The 9,154-nt window shown below is 53.3% G+C and overlaps 1 long non-coding RNA gene across 1 annotated transcript; it reads left to right on the top strand.

Annotated features, from left to right (window-relative positions):
• The first annotated feature begins 12 nt into the window (after window positions 1-12).
• LOC125508489 lies at window positions 13-5,515 on the top strand. The gene is made up of 2 exons (XR_007283541.1): window positions 13-5,083; window positions 5,182-5,515. It is a non-coding gene; the product is annotated as an uncharacterized LOC125508489 (long non-coding RNA).
• The last annotated feature ends 3,639 nt before the right edge of the window (window positions 5,516-9,154 follow it).

Raw genomic sequence — 9,154 nt, forward strand, 5'->3', positions numbered from 1 at the left:
CCTAGGTGCTAGGCGACAACAAAACGTCTAGCGCTTAATTGTGCTAGTCGTGCGCTTAAGCACGCCTAGGCGTGCACTTAGGCTAGATAAGCGCTATGCGTGGCGAAACGCACAATTAACACCTATCGCTTTCTTTATCCTTCTATCTACTTCTGAGTCAGTCACACACAACCTAGGACATTATAAAAACCCTTGTATATTGTCTTACCCTAGTGCCCTCTGCAGTTGTGAAGTACTCCCCACTTTTGCCAAGAGGTCCGGGGTCCGACGCCGTCTCTCTGCATTGCACTGTGTAGCGGAGCTTGCCTCGTGTGATCCTTCCCGAGACCCCATCTGGCGTGGGACCCTCAGGCACTGGGTCTGTCCTTTTTCTTAGTACTTCCTTGCACGCTTCCAATTCAGCTTCAAGTGCATTATCACATATGAAGAGCTGCCTACAGGCCGTGTAGATAATCTCACCGGCAGAGTCACGAAGGACCATGCCACAGCCAGCGGAGCCGTCAGTGGCGAAATAGCTGCCGTCCGTGTTGAGTTTGGCCCATCCATCCGGCAGCCGCACCCAGCGCAAGTCCTCTCCTGTATTAGCTCCCAGGCTGCGTGTGAGGTTTCGAACCGAGTCGTTCGCTGTCCACCCGGAGAACCATTTTGCCTTTGGTCGGATCATCTTGAGGGAACTGCTTGAGACACAACAGCAAGTTTATGTAGCTGTTGAGAAACCGTCGGGATGCTTCAGTCGGAGGCGGTGCTTATCATGTGTGATCTCATTCCGGGCATGTCAGGTGTGCTAAAGGACCATCAACAGTACCATGCGGCTGGCTTCTGACAACTGATCCTACACGCCGAATAGTCATTCCGGCCACTTTTTGCGGACATCCTCGACCACAGTCCTTAGCCCGCGGGCATCTGCACATAGCATGGTAACCATTCCCGCGTTCCACATGGGCAGATCATTAGATTCCAAATTGCGAGAGAATTTATTGGCCCAAGTGGCAAGAGAATTTGAGACCAGCCACCAGGCAAGTACGCATACCTTAGGGGGAGTAGGGCACCCCCATATGGTCTTCCAGGTAACGCGATGACCATCCGTTGCCCTACTCGAAGCACTTGCCAACGGACGCTCATGCTCGTCCATGGCAAAAGTGTTATGCTGAACGAATTGAGAAGACACCGGATTTCTTCGGGGCCAAGGCGAGGACGTCACCGGGGACACGTGGAGAGGTATTGATGCGGATGATAGCGTCGACGTCGACCGAGAGGAAGTGGAAGAACATCCACCCGCCAGGCGCCATTGGCATCCAGCAGGTCTGCGTCGTGTCTTAGCCGCCGCGTCCTAGCCAGCATGTCCCTTGGGGCCTGAGGAGCTCGCCCGACGGCTCGCGTGGCAGCCACCCGATCCCTCTAGATGTGGATTTGCGCTCTGCTGCCCACCCGCCAAATCAGCCCCATTTTCAGCAGCTCCAATCCATACTGGATCGCTTGCCATGTGACCGATGCATTACTGAAAAGACAGTATCCGCCAGCTGCCCCTTTGGATAATATCGAGCTTTTAAAACCTGCGCACAGACTCTCGGGTTTGGTTAGAAGTCTCCAAGCTTGCGAGCTAGCAGTGCTTGGTTGAACACTGTGAAGTCACGGAATCCGAAACCATCATTGAGTTTATGCTTCTAGATTTTAGGCCAAGCCTGCTAGTGTGTTTTTTTGCTTCCCCTCTGACGATCCCCACTAGAAGTTACGTACCATCTTGCTAAGAGCATCTCTAATAGAAGATGCAAATTTGGAGATGTAAAACAGGAGATGTTAAAATTTACATCTCCAAAAAGTGCTTTTTGCATTTCCATAAAAGGGCCAACTCCAACAGATGATGCAAAACGGAGATCTAAAAGTGCAACTCCAATAGGTGATGCAAACTGGAGATGTAAGAGTTAGAAACTTCAAATACTACTTCATTTCAAACATAATTCAAACATAGTTTGTTCAACTAGTACTTCATTTCAAACATAATTAAACATAGTTCTAATTAAAACACAATTAAACATAATTCTAATTTGAAGGGCTACTAGTTCAAACCACTACATCCATCAAACTACTACTCCAACGACTACTACTAGTTCACACAACTACTACTCGAAGATGAAACTACTCCTTGACTCCTCGTCGGAGCTCTTGAACTGTTCCCAGAACTCGTCCTTGTCCGGTGGATGTAAACTTCCAGCAGCTTTTCCTCCAGGTCCTTGTAGTGGGTGTCTTCGCCGTCTTGTCCGTTGGATGTAGTTGCCCTGTGGCTTCCCTCTAAGTACCTAATCACACATAGGGTCTCCGTTTGAGGTAGTAGCCATGTCTCACATGTAGAAAGTGGTAGTTCGGAGAGGAGCGAGTTCACCTTGGATTCGATAGCCCTTGCTCGAGCTCTTGTCATTGGTCCACGTGGTGTCGTGGGAGACGAAGGTAGGTCCATGGGGATGACCGTAGGATGCTCCGCATCAATACTGCATTTGGCTGGGTCAGTAAGTTGAGTAGTAGCGCCTTCATAAGCCATGATGATAGAATGGACCTTCTCCGCTTGTTGTGCTTCTGCCTTAAAGAAGAGCAATGTATCATTGGCGAACAAGAAGTGGGAGATACCAAGAGCACGCCGGTATACCTTCAGGGAAGTAAAATTTCCTTTAACTCACCATCCTGTAACAAGGCAGAAAGTCCATGAGCAATAAACAGGAATGAGAACGGAGAGAGAGGGTCACCTTGCTGTAGCCCACGCGACGGCGCGAACGAATCCAAGAGGGTGCCATTAAATTTGACAGTGTATCTAACCGAGGTGACACAAGTAGGAGTATAATCCAGTTCATCCATCGGTCAACGAAACCCAACTTTTGCATCGTCCACTTCAAGAAAACCTAATTAACCTGATCATTTGCCTTTGAGTGGCCCACAGCATATAGGCGCAGAAACTCTGCTGGATCCTTCTCCTGCTGGATATGATGTATGCAGTCAAACGCAACCAACACATTATCTGTTATCGTTCTTCCTGGCACAAGAACACTTTGTACTGGCGATATGATCTCATCAAGAATTGGCCTCAACCTGTTAACTAAGCACTTCGACACCACCTTATAAATGACTGAAATCAGTGAGTTTTACCGGATTATCAACTTTTGGGATGAGGACAATGGCATTGTTATTCACCCTTTCAGGCACAACTCCTGACCGGAAAAATTGCTTAACACCAGCAATTGCTTGGTCCTTCATTATTGCCCAGTTTCTCTGAAACATCCCGCCGGAAATCCATCTGGTCCAGGGGCTTTGAGCGGGCCTATCTGGAAAAGTGCGTCAGCAATCTCCTTATCAGAAAGCTCTGCACACAGACCTTCATTCATATTGTCAGTAACACGCATTGATAAGGTCAATTACACACAGCGCTGGATCAGCAGTAAACAAATTTATGAAGTAATCTGTCTCCATATTAGCCATGATGGCGCTGTCCTGCTGCACCACGCCACTATCATCAAGGGATTTTATCCTGTTTCCGCGCACGCGACACCACCTACTTGATCTGCACACAGTGCCGGATCTGTAGCTTCCCGAATAGTCCTCTGATCTGCGTTCATAGCCATTAGTTCCTCAAGACGAGTATGGGATTTATGAATTTCTTTTTCCTTCACCCATGCAATGCGTGCATGAGCTCGCCTAGCGCCGCCGCCACGTCACCAAGGTTGCCCATGGCACCGGCCGCTGACCAGGCTTGCATGATCACCTCGGGCAGCGCTGGGTCACGCTTCCAAGCAACTTCATAGTGGCGGCACCTCTTACCCACATTCTCCTGTTGTAACTTGGCCAAGCACCTTAGGAGGATCGGTGCATGGTCTGACAAAGGAGCAACCAGGTGCTTAACACCTGCCTCCAAGACAAGTCATGCCATTGGTTGTTTGCCACTGCCTGGTCGAGCCGAACTTTGACGTTTGCTCGGCTGGATCGCTGGTTATCATAAGTGTATGGCAGACCTGAAAAACCAAGACCACCGAGACCACATAACTCCAAAACATCACGAAAGTTAATCATCTGACCTGCCGAGCGAGGAGTCTCGGAGAAATGTTTGAAGCCCCACATGGCCTCGTTGAAATCTGCAATCACTGCTCACGGCATGTCCGCTTAGTGGTGAAGATGACTGAGAAGTGACCACATGCGATGTCGGTCCTCCGTCTGGGGCTCGCCGTAGATGCGGGTGAGCCTCCAAGGAGTAAGGATCAATATATCGTACATCCATAGCCTTCACATTGTCTTGGCATAAATTCATGCCAGAAAAGAGCTAAAGCTCCACTAAGACCATTTAGTCCTTCGAAACCACTTAAACCTAGATGAGATTGATATCTTCTCATCCTATCTTTCGACTACCTAGTTTCACAAAGAAAAAAATACATGGGGATTGAGCTTGCACTAAGCTCACAAGATCACGGACTGTCCGGGAGTCTGTTCTGGAACTTCTCTGCCAGATATTGTGCAACTGCAGGGTTGTCATTCTCACACACTTCCTGGGTGCTTTTGTTCTGCTGATGAGCCCCGCCATTGATCCTGTCCTTCCTGCTGCTATTCCTGCTAGAACTGGAGTCGGCATCAGACAAGTTGAGGCCATGAAACACCAGGAGGTTTGATTTGGCTCAGACGGTACTTGTCTGCTGCATGAAGCGACGTGGCGGGGAGCACCTCAGCCTGCAATCATGGATCCTGCTCGGCTCCCCACCTCTAGGTTTACGTCCACATGTTTTCAGCCCAGCAATAATGAAAAAATAGTAGAAATATATTAGTATTATAGAGGTTTCCTTCATGATCCTCTTTTCCTTGTTACCACTTACCAGTTGTGCTATGCATATAATCCTGGGTTTGTGCTATACTTAATTCAGCATTTGTTCAAGCTTAGTTTTCTGCCACTTGCACGCTAGGGATGCTTGTTGCCAAATATAATTGTTAATATATATGATACGTCTTTTCAGGCTTGTCATGACGGCTGTGCTACTATTTATTGATGAGGATGTGAATCTGGTAGAAACTAGGACTATTTAGAGCTTGTCATCAACATCTCACATGTGGCCAGGTATATTACTACCGTGTCTGCTCACTGGGAGAGCTGTTAATCATTTCATTAATAACCTGCACTGAAACTGGTGCCTGGCACTGATTTTCTTTTTCAAGGGAATCCCAATGATGCAGTTGGTTAACTTGTCGCACACATGTTTCAACATCTGGCTCCTAATGAACACTTAACACGAGGAACCGGTGAGAGTACATTCCAGTCTTCCAGAAATTCTGAAACAAGACGGTTCATTTGTTCTGTAGGAGCTTATCTGGTGCCTGGGTGTTGATTGTAACCATCAGGCAGAACTGACCTTGTGGTGTACATTGTAATTTCATGCGTTTTGGTATTGCAACGCCATCTGTCGAGATTTGGTTAACGCTGGACATCTTGGTGTGGTATGCGCGAACGCTGACATCTTGCACTTATATCGCGGTGTTGTATTTTGATTCATCTCTGCTTTGTCTGTGAAACTGGACGGAGCGTAGTGTTTTCCAAGATGTTTCCTTGAGCCGACTGCAGTAGCAGGCATTCACTCTTGAGATGTGAAAGTGCATGTGTGTCGGAGTAATGGGGAGTAATGGGTCACGGGTAGGCTAACCCGAGTTCCAGAACCTTTCAAAACATCGGGGCAGGCTGTGCCCCTCAAGACCCCAGGACAAAGAGCCGCCTTCTGAGAAGTCGGCGGCAAGGCAACCGACTAGCCACTTGCGGTCGAGTCCCAGGAACGACTTCAGGATAAACCGACTTTTGACTGATGACTTCCCGAGAAGCCAGCCTTGGGGAGTCGGCCCGCGACTCCAACAAACCCCATGTCCTCATCAAGAGGGACATGACAGGGGAGTGGCTACAGTGAAGCGTGCTCCCATCCCTTTTCAGGGGCAGGCATGGCCACAGTACACCGTACCCGCGGGGATCTCCGTGGGGCGTGGCACTGTTGCCATGCCGGCCCTGACATTAGCACCAGTGGATTGAATTCTGCGCCCACGACGGCTTGTCTGTACGACCCTGGGGCGGCGGGTCCCACCAGCCAGCGGGACCCCAGAAGACGGCAAGTGCGCCACCAGTCGAACCCGTTGGGAGTCGGCCCCTGAGAGTCGGCCAGCCCCTCCCCCGGGGCCCACGCGCAATTAACCAGATGTGACGGAGAGTGGCAATAGTGATCGCCCGCCAAGCGGCAGGGCTGTTGCCACGACTCCATGACCAAGCCCGCGTCATTAGAAGCACGCCTACAGTAATCAGCAGCCGACAAGACCCGCCCGCGGCGGACGCGGCCTGTCGGCTCCGTATCGAGCCAGTCGGCGGGGCCCACCAGTCGGCGGGCCCCAGCAGTCGGCAGAGAAGACGGAGGCCGGAGGCACTGACGGCTGGGCCCGCGCCCAGCCGGATTACCATTGTACCCCTGGGGGTAGGCCTATATAAACCCCCCAGGGCACTCATGCAAAGGGTTGGAATCCATTAACACTAGACCAGATGATATAGGAAGGAGGGAGCTAGCCTTGCCTTCTCCTACCTCCAGGAAACAGCTCAAGGAGCAACCGTGTAAACACTTCGCCATAGTGATCATGCGGAGACCCCGTAGAGCAGCAGTAGGGGTATTATCTCCCCGGAGAGCCCTGAAGCTGGGTAAGATTCACCGGCGTGCATGTCTTCGCCTCATCCCGTTTCCAGGCACCAGCGACGTTCTACTTGCCCCCACCATGATAAGCCATCCTTTGGCATATGTCGCACCCAACCCCCGACATTTGGCGCCCACCGTGGGGCCTGGTGCACCGTCGTCCGGAGACCTGCTCTGGACGAGAACCCTTTTCCTCCCTGGCGAGCGCAGCCAGCCAGGCACGCCAGACGGAGTTTGTGCTGACGCGCTGCACGGCGTTGAGATCGCCTGCGCAGCCAGCTGCCTCGCCGAACTTGTCGGTGAGGTTCGCCTCTCCGACGAACCTGCATCCAACGCAGGCGCGGGTGGCCCCGAGAGCCTCCTCGCGGGCCTCCTCGACCAACTCCACGTCGCCGGCGAGCCTGCCGTGGACTTGGAGTCTGTAGGTTCCACCGACCCGATGCTGGTCGACTCTGACACCGCGTCGCTCGACACGTTCCCCACCAACGTGGTGGTCTACAACGAACCTCTCTCTCGCGCGGAGAGCGACGGAAGCACCGTCACCGAGGTGCTCGTCATCAGTCATGACGAGCCTCCCGGCAGAGGAGCGCATGACCCACTTGGCGCGGCACTACAAGACCTGATTGTGCCCATTCCGGAAGACGCTGACGCGGAGACGTTGGAGGCGCGCCGCCTTCAACTCGTCGAAGGCGCGAAGAAGCTGGCTAGCATGAGACGCTTGTCAGAAGCCTACCAGCGTGAGATAGATCGCGCTGTTGGTGGCTCGCCAGCCTCAGCTGGGCCCAGCCGCCTTGGCGCGGTCCAGTAGCGCGGCGTGGCCATCGCCAACCTGTTCGGGGCAAGTCGCCCTGTGTACGCTACGCCTGCGGAGAACATTCGAGCCGCCCAGGCGGCGGCGGACGAGCTGGACAACTTCGAGGGCGAAGAGCGCCGCCTGATGATGGAGCGAGTCCAGCGGCTCCTCGACGCGGCTGCCGCACAGAACGAGGCCGACTGTAACACGGAGGCGCCGCAGCGGCAAAACGACGACCTTCGCCGAGATCAAGGTGCGACGTCTCGGACGCCGACTGGCGGCGCCCGAGGAAGGAAAGACAAAGATCCGACTGTCAGCCACAGTCGGACTCACATTACCATAGAGCGCGACCAAGACGGCCGCCCGAGAGCAGAAGAACGACGGGATGACTGTCCGCTTCCTCCTCCTCGCAAGGAAAGGCGAGTCTCCCCATCGCCTGTTGATCATCTGACTCTTGGCGACCGCCTTGGCCGCCGAGAGGGAGTCGGGGAAAACGACGCCCGCCACCGGATCGACCGACTTCACCGATCCCTGGCGCTGGAAGAAGAAGACGAGTTGGGTCCGCCTTATTTCGGGCCCCGCATTCGAGACGAGCCCTTTCCAAAAGGGTTCACGCTCTCAAGAGACACGCCCAAGTACACCGGCTCCGTGAAGCCGGAGGACTGGCTGGTCGACTACTCCACGGCTGTCAACATAGCGAACGGCAACAAGCGTGTCGCCGTAAAATATGTTCCGCTCATGCTCCAGGGCACGACCCGGACATGGCTGAACAGCCTGAAGCCCCGCAGCATCAACAGCTGGGTCGACTTCATCGAAGTATTCGTCCGCAACTTCACCAGCACGTACAAGCGTCCTCCCAAGCCTCGTCAGCTTTCCTTGTGCATGCAAGATCCCAACGAGTCGACTCGCGACTACCTCACGCATTAGGCCAAGCTTCGGAACTCCTGCGAGGGCCTGCACGAGGTGCAGGCTATCAAGTACTTCACCGCCGAGTGCAGAGAAGGCACCCTCCTCAAGCACAAGCTCCTCTGCGACGAGTCAGAAACCCTCGACGAGCTGCTGATCATAGCAGACAAGTATGCCACGACCGACTCCTCCATGAAGGCGGAGATTCAAGTTAGCGCAACTGGCAAAGTGGCCCCTCAGGCTCCAAGAACTCCGGTAGGAGACGCCAGTCTGCGGCAACAGCAGAACGACCACAAGCGCAAGGCCCCGCAGCCGGCTTCCAGCAGCCGGCAGGTCGCGACAGTTGAAGCCCAGCAGCCGGATGGGCAGCCTCCACCCAAGCGACAGAAAGGTGGCAAGCCCAACTAGTTGCCGACTTTCTCATACGAGCAGACTCTGGATGGTCCTTGCAAGTTCCATAGCGGCGCAAAGCCGTCGAATCACACCACCCTGAAGTGCCACTGGCTCACCAGGATCGCCAAAGGAGATAGCCTCCTACCTTCCCCGCCTGCTGGGTAGCCACCTTCGCCTCCGCCCCAGCAGCCGGCTGTCAGGCCAGTCAGTGCAGTACAACACGAGTATCCCGAAGAGCACGGAGCCTACGTGATATTTACCAGCATGGCTGATGATCGACGCAGCAGGCGGCTGCAGCAACAAGAGGTGAATGCAGTAGCATCAGAGACGCCAAAGTTCATGCACTGGTCCGAGAAGCCTATCAGCTGGAGCAGGGCTGATC

This window comes from Triticum urartu, chromosome 5, assembly GCF_003073215.2.
Source record: "Triticum urartu cultivar G1812 chromosome 5, Tu2.1, whole genome shotgun sequence".
Taxonomy (NCBI): Eukaryota; Viridiplantae; Streptophyta; class Magnoliopsida; order Poales; family Poaceae; genus Triticum; species Triticum urartu.